General features: G+C 34.2%; 1 long non-coding RNA gene across 1 annotated transcript; it reads left to right on the forward strand.

Moving 5' to 3' along the window:
* The first annotated feature begins 8,133 nt into the window (after positions 1-8,133).
* LOC134728594 (uncharacterized) lies at positions 8,134-16,903 on the forward strand. The gene is made up of 3 exons (XR_010109184.1): positions 8,134-8,433; positions 12,463-12,546; positions 13,786-16,903. It is a non-coding gene; the product is annotated as an uncharacterized LOC134728594 (long non-coding RNA).
* The last annotated feature ends 701 nt before the right edge of the window (positions 16,904-17,604 follow it).

Below are 17,604 nucleotides of genomic sequence, written 5' to 3' on the forward strand. Positions count from 1 at the left end.
GGATCCTCCTAACATAGAAGACTGCTCCGATACAATTGCAGTTCTGTAAGTGTAGGAATTGACTGTTTGGTAGACAACCAAGAGAGGTAGCCTAGACCTGCTCTCACTTTTATTATTTCAACTTGGTAAGAAATAGATGTTGTCAAATGTGTTGGTTTTTCATTTCATAACATGAGAATTATGAGAGGAAATTGACCTTAAGCCACTTTTTTCTTCAGTCATTTAAGGAAGTTATTTCTTCTACATATCAATGATGTGTTTAGGCACTCGCACACAATGTCTCACATACATCTGGGGAGGCTTTCTGAGATGCCTTCCCTCAAGAAGCCACAGGAAAACAAGTAAAAGATGTCATCTCTAGTTATTTACTATGTTTAGTTTACATGTCTTAACTCATATTTAAACATCATAGAATCATAAACCATTGCATGAGATTAAAATAAAACTTTCTTCTTACTTTCCATTTAGTTACTTAGTGTACTCATCAAGTGCATACACAGCTTCTGGTAAACATGTTCTCAGAAAACGAATTTACCACAGTCTGAGGAAATCAGTTTAAATCATAAGGTTTCTTACAGTAAGCCATGTTTTTTCTCTAGAGATAGTTTCAAGCTGCATGTGTCACTTCTGCCCTCTGGCTGCAGTGGTGTGCTGGAGCTGGGCTTGATGGGTTTGAAAGGCAATTGTGTGTATCTCTTCTCAGCTCTACATTCAATGGCTTCACATTGGTAGCCTGAAATTAACTGTAGTGGAAACATTTACACTACAAAAATCAGCAAATACCACAAATCAGGATTTTTACTTCAAAAAATTAGTTTACCAACATATCACTGCCTCTGGGGTAACATACATTAAACTCCACCTTTCACAAATATTACTAAAATATTTTAGATTATTTCCCTCTACCTCCTCCACTACCTTCCTATCTCTTCTTTTCCATGTTAAAATAGACATCCTTGTTCAACTGTTTTTTCTAAACATATTGTTTTGTATATTTTCATCATGTTAGTCTTACAGGAAAACAAAACAAAAGAAAGCACCAATATGTTAATAACTCTATTAAAATGTGATATCCAAAACAGTCTAATGTCCTTTGGATGTCCCTTGTACACAGGTACCATCATACTATTATTCTTAGTTTTTTATTTATATAAAATAACAATAACTTGTTTTGTAGATACTTGGTTATATTAGTTCATGTTAAACTTACAGTTTTAGCTTCTTGAAGAATATGAACTATTCTCTATATTTATACCACACATTTAGGCCAGTGGGTGGCAAGCTGCTTTCTGTAAAAGGCCACATAATAATTATTGCAGGCTTTGGGCATATGGTCTTTGTTGCAGCTACTAACGATGCAGTTGTAGCACAAAAACAGCCAGAGATAGTATATAAATGGACAGGCAGGATTGTGTCTCAATAAAACTTTATTTATAAAAATAGATGGCAGCATGACATGACTTGAGGACCATAGTTTGCACACCTCTTATTTTGTCCAACAGAGTCAGGCAAGAACTGCACTATTTGTATTAAAAATCAATGCAATAAGGTGTATAACCCTCTTTAGGTTAAGTGCTCTTAATCTGAGTTCCATTAATTGTAGATAGATTTCACTGGGTCTGTGAACCCTGAAGTTTCTAAGTAAAATGTTTTGGGCATGTATATTTATGAAGAAGAGGATACATAATTGAAATCAGATTCTCAAAGCAGCCAATAACCTACTTCTTACCCACACCCTCAAAGAAGTGGGTGAACCTCTGCCTTGGATGACTATAATAATGTAAGAGTAGTTAAGACGTCCAAGCTGTGGGAGCAATTGTCAGTAGTAATTAGCAAACACAGGGAAATAGCAGCAAAGACACATAGAATAACAATATAATCAACAAAACCTATATTAAAATAAACATATCATAAAAACACATATTAAAATAAAATTCTGGATGGCTCTGACTGATTTTTCTTTTCCTTGTTTTTCTAGTTTATTTTATTTTTTTGAGACAGAATCTCACTCTGTCACCCAGGCTGGAGTGCAGTGTCACCATCTCGGCTCACTGCAACCTCCACCTCCTGGGTTCAAGTGATCTCCTGCCTCAGCCTCTTGAGTAGCTGGGATTATAGGCATGCACCAGCATACCCGGCAAATTTTTATATTTTTAGTAGAGACAGGTTTTCACTATGTTGCCTAAGGTGGTCTCGAACTTTTGGCCTCAAGTGGTCCGCTTACCTTGGCCTCCCAAAATCCTGGAATTACAAACAAAAGCCACCACACTGGGCTCTGTGACTGCTTTTGATGGTAATATCTACCTAGGAACAATAAAGCAAGTAGGTGCATTCAACAGGAAATAGTAAGAGCTGGTTATGAGCCAGGATCCATTCTGTGGTAAAGAATTAGAAAAATGGTATACAGAAGATCAAAGATACATAAACTGAAACAACACGTATTGTCACTGATCACTCATTACACACACGACTCTTTTCTGTCAAATCCATATGCATTTTTTTTAAGTCGATTTACTTTTCATTATCACCAGGAGCTGGCAATTCTAAATAAGATCAGCAATAAAATACTCATTCCCCAAAAATCTTTTATTTTTTTCAATCAGTGGAAACATTTTTATTTATTTATTTGCATCAATAGTAGAGACCAGTTTAATTCCACATAGTATATATGGTATGTTAATTGAACACAAGGTTTTTGAATTCATTTACATATATGTTTTCTATAGGTCATAATGTAGAAAAATATATTTTGTTTGACAAAGGTTGTACACTGTTAGATGTCAGCTACGGAGCTATATAACTACTAAAGTATAAAACAAAAATGGAAATTATATCTGTCTCTCTAATCACAAAAGATGTATTACTATGAAATTGTTAGCAGCCAAATTCTTAACTTTGATGAGTGTCAGGGCACACACAATATCTAATAGCTGGTGTTTTAATAAAAATATTTAGTAATAATAATATTACATAGCCTTCTGCAATGTAATACTATTCATTTTTAAGACTTCAAAGTCAATGTTTAAAGAAAAAAATACCTATTCTTATTAAATTTTCCACTCTGCAGCCAGTGGCAATTATTCAATCTCCTATTGAAAATTTATTGTTCTCGTAAAATATTTGTTTTTTCTGCCCCTTATTCTTAGATTTTTTATTGCTGTCTGCTCAGAGAAACAAAAGCACTATGACAATAAAGATATTCATTTTTTTAATTTGTATTTTTTTGTTATTGTTAAAATCTAGCATAAAATTGTAATTTCTGACATTGCTTGGGGGTTTTATCTTCAATCATGAAATCTACAAAAACAGATGGCAATACAAATGACAAAACATTCTTTCAGATTTTGGAGAATTCAAAAGTTTGTGTGTCTGTAAATGTAAAATATCCATAACCACTTTTACACACAGTCCTTACCAAATATAAATGTTTGTAGTGAAGGCTACATCAAGTCAAGTGGCCAAATATGTTTAATCCTGTTATGATCCAAGTATGAAAATGAGTGACTAAATGAATGTAATTTCTTTGTTTTTATTCAGCTGTAGTATGTCTATGAAAAGTACTGTATTTTCTTTTAAAGTAACTTAGTCTCCACACTTGGGGAAAGAAGTGTTGAATATATATGCACACCAAAAGGCATTTTATCTGACCTAATAACCTCCAAAAACAGCACTGGCAAATAAGAGTTATGGTACAGTTGTAGGTATTTTTCCACATTGTTTTGGGCGAATGGAGAGTACGGAAGAAATGCTTCAGATAAATATATGTACTATATATGAATATGTACCCTCCCGGTAACTGGAAGGAAAGTTTTAATTCCCACCACATAATGGCCCATTTGCCTCGAGTGTTTCAGAATGGTTCAATAATCACTAGCCATGTGTGTAGTTTGTTGAATTATTTAAGCTTATTTCCAGGGGGAAAAAAGACAGGGAGGAAGGCAACTGATTCAATGCAAATGAAAAGCTTTTGAAGCTCCCTATGGTGAAGATGTGATTACAGTCAGACAGTTAATAACCTAGACTTAGAAAAATCTGAAGGTTTTAAAACTGTCTGGCCAGTCAGTAAATGAGGTTTTTCCACACTATCGACCAACTGCCATGCGTTGTAATGGTTTCAGATCTGTTTGGAGTTGGAGTGGACCCACAAATGAAGCAAGAATACCACCCCTGTACTTTTGATGATTAAGAAAAGTAGTTTGTAAACCTCCACGGTTTTCCTTTAGATTTGGGATTGAGTCTTTAGTGCAAACAGCTTATAGAGCCATGTATGGTGAGCACTGCTCTCTGAAAAACAAGGAGATAGAACTTGAATTGTTAATTTGCCAAGTACCTATATTTTGGGGTGAGGTGTCTCCTGTTAAACTAACCACTGTTCCTCTACCATGGATATTCAATTCATGTGTATAACTGGAGAAAACTGCTGCTGCTAGACGAATTTCTGGGCAGCAGTATTCTTTCCGGATATTAGATCAAATTAAAATAGGAATTAGAAGACCTAAAAATTTATTTTAGTAAAAATTATAATACTTATCAAATAGGAATATAAAGTTGGAGACCTAAGATTTTATTTTAACCGCTGCCAATAATCCGTTTGATACATGTACGAAAAATACAATTTTATTCTTGTAAATGTTCATCGAATATCTGTGTGGTACAAAATTCTCACCTACAAATCTCTTTGCAGAAATGATAGAAGGACACTTTTTATGGGTTTCATGAAGATTCTTTGTAATTAGACAAGTGTTATATATTTGATTCAGGTAAAACTTTTATATCGTTTATGCAGTAGTCATGAGAAGTTTGAACTTGCTTTGAAAACATGAAGGTAATGGCAAGTGCTTTTTCTGATTTGAGTAAAAACGACTCAAAATCTGTTATGAGCTCTGTGGATAAAATTTTCTCTTTAGACACAAAGTCTAGTTCAAGTGTTTTCTGCTTCCCTAAAATTTTAGGTGTTGGTTATTTTATTGTTGGCTAGGAGTATGAGACAAGAAACACTTTTTAAATATCTTACCTTATAAGGGATTTTGATGCCCTTCTGTAATAATTTTCTTATTAGAATTGTTTTAGTTATTAGAACTATCCAGGATTTGTCCTCAGGGCCAACAGGAGCCTGTTATGCAGCTGCAGTAACCTGGGGTGTGTGTGTGTGTGTGTATGTGTGTGTGTGTGTATGTGTTTGTATGTGTGTGTGTGTGTATGTGTGTCTTTCATTAAAAAAAGGTAGAGGCAAAAGGGATATTAATGTTTCTGATCATCTGAGGGAAATTTCTTACCTCCAGACCTAAGCACTGAAATTTCTTCTGCATCAGCAAAGGTGTATGATTCAGGTAGTTTATATTCATCCACACAGTAACTTTTTTTTATTCAATTCTCTTTTAAACCTGTAAAATCCCATAAATCATGAAAAAAATCCTTAAAGTAGAAGATGATCAGTTGTATAGCAAATGTAGTATTTTAAATTATTCTATCTCATAATCCCCCAGCCAGATTAATTAACAGTAAGATACTTATCTTGGGGGGAAAAAAGACCCACCTACCCTTTCAAAACTCTTTTGTTATAACTCAATTATTGAGGGAGTTTACTCTTTGAATTTCATCAGCAGTTTTTGCTCTATGCTGCACTACAGAATGAAATGCCGGAGTTTCTCATTATGAATGAAGATGACTTTTTGTCAAATAAGACATAAAATTGTCACTTTTCTTATTTATTTATTTTTGCTTTCTCCCTGAAGAAAAAATTTTGTAAAGAACAGAGAAAAAAGTAAGAATGCAATAACATTGGGAATTATATGAAGCTTGATTCATCTTACATTCAAAATGCTAGAATTAAATTTTTAATTAAATTATTTTTTCTTGAGAAACCACACAAGAAAGAAAACATTTGTATGTTATCTGGAAAAATTTAGACATAGTAATATTAGTTCCAAAAAAAATATTGTTTTGCAAACTTAAAAATAAATTTTATCTTCACAATATATGGTGAATTCTACTCCCTATTTTTAACATTTGGTTTCAAATCATCAAGTTTTATATCAGGAGTCAAACTGTTTAATTGGCATAAAAGCTCAAATTGTTCAATTTGGCATAGCTACTATTTCATTTTAGAAACTGCCACGTAAATAGCCTTTCCTTCTCCAAGATTACCAATATTTGATCTATATTTACACAAGTAAACTAAAGAAAGAGATCATTCACAAAATTATACACTTGCATTCTGTTCCAAAGTAATAAAATATTCCAAAGCAAACAGGCAACAGCCTCCATACTCACAAATGGAAAATAAACCCTCCGTCCATACAAATCAAAGGTCTACATTAATGAGGGTCATTGGATAAAAATGTATTGCCCTACATGACTGCAAGGGAAAACATTAAAATTTGTGGAAGAGGTCAGGATTTAGCTTTGGAAAAACATAAGTGAAAACTTTTAAAATAAAATTATGTTGTTGTCATTTGTGAGGTATTTGTTTCTATTTTATATATACCTAAATCAGCTGGATGTGATAATGTCTCAGGAAAACAAAAATGTAAAGTATAAAAAATTTAGACAGTCTAGCATTATCATACGAACTGTTTTCTGATAATATCCAAATTAGTGAATTGGCTACCTTTAAAAGAAAGCCACAGGTTTCAAAGTTTTATCAGCCTACATGTGGATACAGCAAAATAAGGGTACTTTAAAAATGATATAAGCTAAAAATGATTAAACTAAACATACGGACTATATAATACAGAGTGTTTTCTTCTCTATGTCAGATTTTGGCACAAATATAACGTGTTTTCTAAAGGATGATATGTGTTTATTTGTGATATGTTTGTTGAAAAATTTGCATGAATGATATAAACTACTATATGTTATAGATACTATATGTCAAGAATAATCCTTCAGCAAAGTTGGGTAAGGAAAATATAAGCTGTAGCCAAAAAAAAGAAAATACAAGAAACATTACCAATATAATTGTTACACATTATATATTGAAGGGAATAAAAAATTAAATAATCTTATTGCTATATATTTAATATGTGGACAGAACCCTTCTACTTAAATATTTTCAGTGAGCATGCAACTTTAATATACTATGTGAGTAGAATTAAACCCAAACCCAACACCCAATCACTTTTTTGCCTTGACTCTTTTCCCAATAAAAGAAAGGAATGAAAACAATACTTTAGAAATGATTCTAAAAAGTACTATAATTTGGAAACAAATAATAGACTTGCATTTCAGATTTTAAAGTTGCATTTCCCCAGTAGGACAACAAATTCTGTGTAGAAGGTGGATTGCTGACAAAAATCAGCGTCAGCACATCCAGAAATTGCATCTGATCAAAAAACAAAACGAAACTATGTCTATTTAACTCAGCATCCTATTGGTGTGAAAACTGAAGTGGGAAGGAGAGAGTGGAGGGTTCTAATTGATTTTTAGAATCCAGAGAGTTAAAAAGGTTGGTGTCCAGAGTATTCAGAAATATGCACACCATATCCTAAACCAGTGAAAGAAATAAGTCTGGGCAATACTAGCTCAAGGTTTTCTTTTGTTGCTGTTGTTGTTGTTGTTTGTTTGTTTGTTTGTTTGTTTGTTTTTGTGGGATGAAAAGAGTAACTTCTATATTTGAAAAAATTAAGCATTTCAGAATCATACATGCTTGGGTATTAAAATGGATTATTTGCCTTGTTCATTTGGGAAAGTCCCTATCAATAACAGGTGTGGCTCAATCACATCGCATTAAAAGACTAGATTGTTCCATTAATAAAGAAAAGAAGAAGCTAGAACTGTAAATCAACAGGGACTCCTAGTGAGTTATATATTAAGCAGTAATTAAATAATAGTTCATGTTGCTTTCTTTCACTGGGAATTACATCCTTTTCACCTCCTCTCTGCTAAAGCAGAGACATCCATTACGATGAGTAGCTTCAACACTTGTCAGATCGAATCAGCTCCAAACAGCTGAAGGCCAACTGACGTGTACTCTCTTAAAGCAGGGTTTCTTCTCCCCCCAAAGCCCACTGTCCTTTCACGTGCATGCAACAGTCAAAAGGGATCACATCACCTAATGAAGAAAAACAGAAGCATATGGTTGGAAGGGGCCTCAGCAGGAGATGGCTGAAATGCCAAGGCTTGCACATAAACAAAATATATGCAAAAATGTGTGCTCATAGAACCTGTCAGCCACAGCTTCAGGAAATAATAAGCCTGCAAAGGAAGATAGAGTTGTACTGTGACCACAGTTACCTAGGAGTCTGTATTTTTAGTTTAATTTTTTATTGATCTATAAAGTGGTGCACCAGAGCAGGCTAGTCCCAGGCAGTTAATTATGCATAAGCAGTTGCAAAGTTCGATTTTGCCGTATAATATTGAGCCACATATTCTTCACAGTATATTTTGCTCATACCTACTGCAGACTTCCACATGACAGCTGAATTGCAAACTGTAAGTGACTTCATCGCTGCCTTCCTTTTCGCACCCCATCGCTATGCAGGGTGAATGTTGAACTAAGTTCATGAATGCACCCTGTCTTTGTAACTGGAACATAAGGGCTCATCTTTCCAGAGGTGTATTAATTAATATTTTAGAGGTGCATTGGGCACATTCCCTCTTACTGTTTCTTTCAAATTTGCCTCTGTGCAAAATTAGCAGTCTTTATCAAAGCTCTTTCTTCCAGTAATGGCTCTGATCATGAGAATATGGCTGTCCTGATGCACAGAACCTTTATTATTTGTTAGTGAAAATGCACATTATCCCTGCTTTTGACTTGTCAGCTTTTATGTTGGGACAACCTTAGTGTTATCATTTTGTATAATCAGTTTGACTGGAACTTTCAAACTTGTGTGTCCCTTTGCTGTGAACATTTTAATATTTTGTAATGATATTGTTAGAATTGGGAGATTTGTAATGACAGAACTTGAAGATGAACCCTGTGTGATTTGTAAAATATGACTACAAGCATTTCACATACCAATGTTGACAACAGACAAAACAAGCTATTGTTCTAAAAATCAAAAAGTGACATGGGCTCTCCTGTGGATGACTGCAGTCATAAAAAAAATACTATCTTCAAGTTGAATAAAAATGCTTTCATTTGAGTTTTAAGCTTCAGTTGCATAAATAAGATCTTTGTTCCATTTAAATATTTTGCATTTTATATGAGGAATAATCATATTTCTAACATTATATTAAAAATGCTTTTTTTAACCTCTAACCATCTGTTCTCAATGGCACCATTTTAACCTAAGAAAGTAAACATATTTATATATTCATTTATTTTATTTAGGGGATAATATGAAAATGAGTTATCTACTTTTAATTCTTAAAAATAATTCTGTGTTGAAAAGTGCCTGAAATTATGGGACTGTCTTTGAAATTTAGCACCTGTTTGAAATTAGGAATGCAGTTAGTTATATAACAAAAAATTGGTGCAATGAAGTTTGGTTTCTCAATGCTTCAACTGCTTCATATACATTTATTGATTTGTTTGCTTCATTGTACAAGTATAAATGAATAAATGGCATTTGTGAGCAATTTTCTTTTCTTTGGAAGTGATATGAAGACACTTCGCTAGGCATTAACAAAATCAGAATAGCAGGGCTTCTGTATTAATCTTTACCTTGAGCTAGCCTTTCCCGATGGATATTCTTACTGTTGACAGCAACATGGGGTAAAAAACACATTCATGGATCATTTTTAAAAGGCTTATTTTGTTCTTTCTCTCTTGCCATTTCATCCCAAAATTTCCACTTTGAGTAACTAAAGAAATCAGAAACTACAACTCAGGAATTTGCATCCTAATGAAACAGAGACTCCAAAACTAACACTGACTGAATCAAAAGGATGGCAGAGCTCCAACAGGTAGCTAGTTATTGGAGTCTATTCAGGAACAACTAATTGAGCCTCAATGCCAGTAAGTGAGGCCATGCCTTACCATGCATTTTCTTCTCTATGGACAGGTATAAAGAATTGGATTGAGATATTTCTCAGAATCACTTTTTCTTTTGGCTATGATTTTTTAGGTGGATCTAAAACAGCTCTGCTTGGCCCAGGATTGTCCCAAATGTCCTTTTAGCTACTTTATTACAGGCAATGGGAGAGTCAGAGCGAGCAACTTCAGGCAAAATGTTGACTCCTCGTGATGTGCCTTTGATTCCAGTGCAAAGGTGCTCTCAGCATTCTGTTACGCCCTTGATTCATCTCTTAATGCTCAGTGTGTTAGCAAAAGCTTGGCCCTGAAGTGCTTTTTTTTTTTTCTTTTTTTTTTTTTTTCCTGAAGTACAGCCTTTCAGACACTTCTGGCAATTTGGTTTTAAAATGTGAAATAAAGAGACTAGGTCCTTAGTGCCAGGGGGAAAAGCTGTGCTACACAATTACTAGAATAATTCAGAAAAGAAGAAAAAAAAGAAAAAAATTTGCCTGAATACTGTGGTCATTACGTATTCTGGTTGGAAAAGACCTTACTTGGCAAATATTTTGCAAGAGAATATAAATATTTCTGCACAGTCTCTAAGATAGTTTTGAGTGGTTGCTTATTTTCTTCTCTAATCCTTTGAAAAAGTCTCCAAGAATAAAGTAAAGCAGATATCTAATATCTTAACACAATAAAAAGCAAGCAAGACTATTGCACATGTTGACAAATATAATCAATTTCTTAAAGCTTTTATTATTAGCCTCTTAGAGCATTTAAAAATTATTCCCAGTTATCATGATCACGTGCAATTTGTAACAAATAATTTAATTCATACTTTACTAGACAAAATATTTGAAAGAACTGACAAAATTTTATACAGAAAAATATTTATGGCCCTGAGAATTTTGAATTAAAGTGGAATAATTGCTACTTCATAAACATGCAGTTCTTCCTTTTTAGTTATAAGTATTTACATTTAAAGAAGTATGGTTGGTGTTATGAAATATTTTACATGTTAAATGTATATTGAGAACAAAGATAGCATGATTTTAAGGAGTACATTATTTAAATATAAACTTACATTTTCAACCTCATCAAAGGTAATGTGAGTGCAAATTAAACCCATCTTTTTTCTTATATTACTAGGATTGTACTATATCCTATGGAATTTGCAAACACTGAATATTTTCATATCTTATTTGATCTCGTGAAAATGAAAAGACTACTAATATCTAACTAGAGGCAAGTGGCAGAATCCAGCTGAACATATTTCATCGATTCCACAAAATTAAGGACTTTCCTATTGGCCAAGAAATGATGTCTCATATTTAGCTGTCGGCAGAAATCATTTCTCTTCTCAAAATTATATTCTACCGAAGGCAACTCTTACCATGGTGTTCCAGTGCAGACACTTATCTTAGAACATAGAAAGACACATTGGATCTGTGAATGGAATCTTTTTCACCTGGAAAAACTGCAACCCTTAGAGGGTTTTTACTTTGTTTGTTTGTTTTACTTTTATTTTAAGTTATAAATGAAATAATGGGGGAAAAAAGCAAAGCATGTAGAAGAGATGGAAAATATAAAACAGTATGCCTGTAGGAGAATAGCAGAACTGGGTAAATTAGAAATTGAACAAGCACATTGATGATGTTTGGTATGACTGGATTGTTGAAGCACCTCCGATAATATCCATTTGACTTTTGGAACATTTAGACCTTTCTTTGAATTATTTTTAAACAGGACAAAGAAAAAATAGCTACTGAAAGCATTCTCTTGCCTTCCCTAGTCCCTTTGATATTCCTAGATGCTAACCAAGCTTGCTTTTAAATATCGTTATTTTACTAACATCAGTGCACCCTGCTGCTCCCTAATGAGTTATTTATTTTAGTGTTGAAAGTTTGTGTAAAGGTTTTAATGTCCAAAGTATGAAAATACAAAATGCAACTGAACCTGTGGATCAGATCCCAATAAGCAAAAAGAGGAAACCAAATAGTACATATCCTTTAAGAACATGTTGTTTGAATACAAAATCAGAATAAACATCATTATTTGATTCATGGAGTCATTCAATATATTTTTATATGAAAGTGCCAAAGCTGGATGTATAAATGTGTTCAAGTACAAAGACGCAAAGACCACGTGGTATCAGAAACAATACGAGACATGGAATTTTACTTTGCATTTTAGCAGCAGTGTCAAAACATTTAGGGCTTCATGTATTTTTAAACATAGGTGTTTAACAGTGACGAATTTGCAAAGCTCTAAATATTAGCTCCTGGAGGTTATGCTTTTTATATTCGCTAATAGCATATATTATTTGACTAATTGACAGATATTTCAGCTAAGAGAGCCAAAGTTAAATATTGTTTTGATGGAGTAGCTCCAAGGATTGACAGTTTGGCACTGCCTTTCAAAGGCTTGGCATGTAGCTTTCAAAACATACTAAATCACCCACATAATCAATAATGCTGTAATAATAATAATAATAAATGGCCCTCGTACAATTAATTTTCTGTATGAATTGTGATTTCACACCCCCTACTCATTGTCTTTGACAGGTAAATGGTTGAAGACAGAAGACTTATTATAGATTTTATATCCAGCCCATGAGGATTTTGACTGATTCCATTGAGCAGGCTCAGGTCAGCTAAGTCCTTTCCTTCAAAGCATCATGGGTGTCTCCGAGCATCATTGCAAGCTTGTCCTGGCAGTAAGCCAGGCTTCAAAAGCCTTTCACTGCAGTCACTGACTCACTAATGGGCAACTGCAGGCTTTCCGATTTTCCTTTCGTTTCATGTGTTCATTTGACATAAATTTAATTAAACCAAATCTGGTGTTAAAGCAAGACGAGATAAAAGTGATATGTTTCAAATTAAAGAACTGTGAAAGATACAGGAAATAGAATTATGCTTTTTTAAAAAAAATCTGTTTCTGTAAAATATTGTCAGTTTTTGTAAGCTCATGACTTAAAGTTGGCCAAAAAAAAAAAAAAAAAGATACCGGTATGCATTATTAAGAATAATGTGCATCCAGGGTTAGATGAAGGTCTTGGCCCTATATTCTCTGTAGTAAAACCTTTCATAGAATTCTTATTTTTTCTTTCATTCTCACACTTCAGGTAGTCACCTCTTCACAGGATATAAGACAAGTCTGCCCTTCTGCTGGCTACATAGCTATAGTTGTTAGACAGCTCAAAAGCACACAACAGCAGAAACATGAAAAGATCATATATTAAATATAAAAAAATCATCATTTTTCAAAGATCTCTTTTGGTTTTTACTTAAGGCTAAAGAGGAGATTGTGAGAGTGAAAAAGATCACATTGCTTAAAAAGCTCCATTTAATTGCTTTGAATGTTGCTTTAGGAAACATCCAAGTTTCTCCTTTTTTAAAAAATCTCTTTTTGCCCATTAAAAGAAGTCTTGGACTAGAAATACACTACATGAACTAAAAGCAGTTTTGCAATCTTCTTCAAGAATGCTCAGACTGATCCTCTTCCTTTCTGCAGCTGAAATGCTGCTACTTCCTAGGACCACACTCTAAGTCGCTGGATGTAAAATGATTACTCTGAGCACATACACACCAACCAGCAAGTGATTGCAGTGTCCTGTGGATGAGAATCAGAAAAACCAAAAGAACTGAGCTGGCGAGTTATGCAGTAGAAGGGAGATTCCTCGAAGCATGAAACAATGTGTGTCATATTGACCCTCCACCTTTGTTGCACCCCAACTTTTGATGGCCAACTTCTTCTCTTGCAAACAGAACTCAGGTGCCTTCTTCATACTCCCCTGACTTGATTCTACTTTCTGTAGAATCCATTAGGGCTAAAACTCTCAGGGTTTACAATAATCAAATGCATCTGTGACTTCTTTCATTTAACAGGTGAAAAACGGAAGGGCCAAGACAAATTAAGTGACTTGTCCAGGATCACACAACCAGTTATTAGCTCTACTGAGAAAAAAATACACATCTCTTGACTCCCAGATGAGTGTTTTGTTTTCGTTATTTAGCATTTCGAGTGCTTCTGTACAACATACCATTTGTATTCTTTGAAACAAACTCTTCGGATATTTCCAGGTGTTTTTCACATTTCTGACCTGAGAGAAAGTATACCTAATGGTATAAGTAGACTTAAAATCTATTTAAAATTCTCAAAAGTTTCGAATGCTGTTCTTTTAGTAACTACTTAAAAATGTTAATTGTCTATCAGTACTTTGGTTTGGAGAACTGCTTATGGGACCACTTTCAGGTTATGATAGGGAGAAGACATTACACATGAAAGCCACCTGACTGTCTAATATTACAGCATAAGCCTACATTTCACCAGCATCCGCTCAGAGTGATAGCCCTGAATACAATGGGTATTTAATGTTCCTTAAGAAATTTCACTTGAAATGTTACTCTGAATCCAAATTATCATCAAAATGGAAAAGATAGAGATTGTTATATTTCCTGTTAGACATAGAGCCTTAAATAAACCTTCTGATTCTTTTATGCATGAACCTAAATTTACTTAGAGTTACTACTTACTTTTTATACCTAATTATCTGTCTATCTGTATACACATTTCTAATATAGACTCAGGTTTTAATGAAGACTGTTTTAAAATGCTTAATGAGACTGTCAAGGTTCACATTGATAGCCTGTGTTAACATGGCTTTATCAGTGTTTGTTCAATCTACCGAGTTTATTTATTCAGCAAATATTTATCAAAAAAGAACTCTGTGCAATTCACTGCATACACACAGAAAAATGCTGAGCCAACCACTGAGCACTTAATAATCACTCTACATAGCAAAGATGCCATGCATTTCTTAAGGTACATATTATGCCTTTGAGTAATTTTACAATGTTAAACTTGATATATTATCAAATTTTTATAATATTGAAATTCTAGAATTCCTTAAGTATTTTATTTTAGTAAAGGTGAAATTGCTGGCCACACACCTCAAAGGTAAAAGTTTTATAAGGTACTAGATGATCTAACCATACTACGTAATTGAATTGATTGATCGGTATGTAATTTAGAATGTTTACAAAGCTTGCCACTCTGAACAGCTGATAGGTAAATAAACAATTTAAAATCACAAATATATGTAAAGTCCTTCAGTGTTTACCATAGTTGCAAAAATAAAACGTCATTTTTTTTGAGACAGGGTCTCACTACGTTGCCCAGGATGGAGCGCAGTGGCTAGTTAAAGGCATGATCGTAGTGTGATACAGTCTTGAATTTGTGGGTTCAAGTGATCCTCCTGCCTCAGCCTCCCAAGTAGCTGGAACTACAGGTGCATGCCACTGCGTCCAGCTAAACGTCAGTTATATATAGTAATACGATGACAATACAAAAATTTTCATTCCTTAATTTGTTGCAAATCTGTAGAATTAGACATTTTTGTTAACAAAACTAGAATACGATTTTAAAATAGCATGCTTAATTACCACTTCCATTTCAGGAAAAAAAATATTGTGCAGTCTTCCTGTTTTTAGAAAAGCAGGTAAAACATAACTTTGCATTGGTAACAAGCACATGAATCCTTGTTACAGAACAGAATCTTCCTAAAGCCGAATGACTCCCAAGGTACAGGGAATCCTGAGTGTGTTTTCCAGGAAATTTTTTTTTCAAGTTTCTGAACAGTAATAAAAGACTTCTGACAAACTGGTATCAAAGATTTCTTTGAGCAAATTTGAGAAACTGTCAGCTTGCCACTTCTTAATAGCAATAAGAAGCAAATTATTTATGAAAACTGATGTGTGAAAAAATTAGAGTTCAGAGAAACAAGAAAGAATTTCCAAAGTAATCTTTAGAAATCAGATTTTTAGAAAGTTCCCTCTGATATTTAAGCATATTACAGGGTATGAAGTATCTCCAATAGTCAGCATTAGGTTTAATGTCCAAACAACTGTCACCAGGTAACTAGTTCTTGAAAATAAATGAGAAGTGTAGCCTGAGGCTTGGCAGAGTCTATTCCTCTGTTAAGAATTTAGATAATATCTAAGTCTTGGTGCCTCACATCTTTAACTTCCTCAGAGTGAGATTATGGTGGAGAATACTCAATACAGAACATTAAAGGAAAAGTAATTTTTTTTAGAACAACCATTGTTTGGTAAATATGGGTGAGTGATGGTCTTTATAAGCCTCTATGGCCTCCCACGCTTGTATCTTATTTGGTATCATATTAGATAAAATCAGTCCTTCCCACAGAATGTCTTCTGGGTCATGCAGCCTAAGACTTCCTTCTTCTCCCCTCCTGCTCCTCCTTTTTCTCCTCCTTCTTTTAAGAAAACCACAGTAAGAATAAAAAGAGTTCTGCCGGGTGCGGTGGCTCACGCCTGTAATCCCAGCACTTTGGGAGGCCGAGGCGGGCGGATCACGAGGTCAGGAAATCGAGACCACCCTGGCTAACACGGTGAAACCCCGTCTCTACTAAAAATATAAAAAATTAGCCGAGCGTGATGGCGGGCGCCTGTAGTCCCAGCTACTCGGGAGGCTGAGGCAGGAGAATGACGTGAACCCGGAAGTCGGAGGTTGCAGTGAGCCGAGATGGCGCCACTGTACTCCAGCCTGGGCGACAGAGCGAGACTGCATCTCAAAAAAAAAATAAATAAATAAATAAAAAAGAGTTCATGCTTGCCATATTATTGTCCACATACATTTTATTTTGTTTATTTTCTGATTGACAGAGTCTTTGGCAAGGAATATTTTGTCAAACAAAACTTTACTAATCTACATTATATGCTAAAGTAGAAACTGTTAAGAGGAAATATGAAAATAACTCTAAGGCCTAAATGCTGTAGAGTAAGAGTTAGCAAGTAAACTAAATGTAGTTAATATTTTAGGTTTTGCCGGTGATACAGTCTTGGCCACAACTGCTCAGTTCTGCTGTTGCAGAACTTATGCTGTCTTTAATAACATTTAGATATTTTGCTTATAACTTGTGGATTAATTTTGATTTTTAACATATTGCATTAAATATGGCTTATCTTCATGACTGAACTTTTTGCACCCCTCCCCACCCTTAGGTTCTGTGCCTGAGGTGAGTACCTAAATTGCCTTAGCCTAGTTTCAGCCCTATGTAGCACAAAAGCAGCCACAGACAATACATGTATAGATCAGCATGCCTATATTTCAAAAAGTTATATTTATAACACACTGAAACTTAAATTTCATATTATTTTCACATGACATGAAATATTATTGTTTTCAATTTTCAGTATTTAACATCATAAAAATCATTCTTAGCTCACTGGTCAAAAGTTAGAGGCCATTAGGTCATAGTAGGTGGAGCTTCATAGAAATTCAGGTCTGTTTTACTTTGTACGAGACTACTCTGCAAAAGTTGCATTCACATTTAAAAGGCTGTAAAACGATAATAGTTGTCTTAGGGGAATGAAATTATGGGTAACTATTTCCTCTGTACTGTGGTTGTGCTGCTTTCATAATTACAACTACTCAAAATATTAATTGATAGCTTATTTTATAATAAATTGAATAACTTCTGTTAGATTGCCTCAGAATCTCAAAACTATGTGAGTTCATTTTTTTATTGATTTTCAGTGAGCAGTTATTCTTAACAGAAGATTTCAAACTAACCATTACTTATCCCTTAAGTTGTTTATGATCTGTGGACAAAAGCAGACATTTCACAGGCACTTGAGCTCATAATTCATTGTCATTAAATGTTAAATGGTAAATAAAAATAC

Source organism: Pan paniscus, chromosome 11, assembly GCF_029289425.2.
Source record: "Pan paniscus chromosome 11, NHGRI_mPanPan1-v2.0_pri, whole genome shotgun sequence".
Classification (NCBI taxonomy): Eukaryota; Metazoa; Chordata; class Mammalia; order Primates; family Hominidae; genus Pan; species Pan paniscus.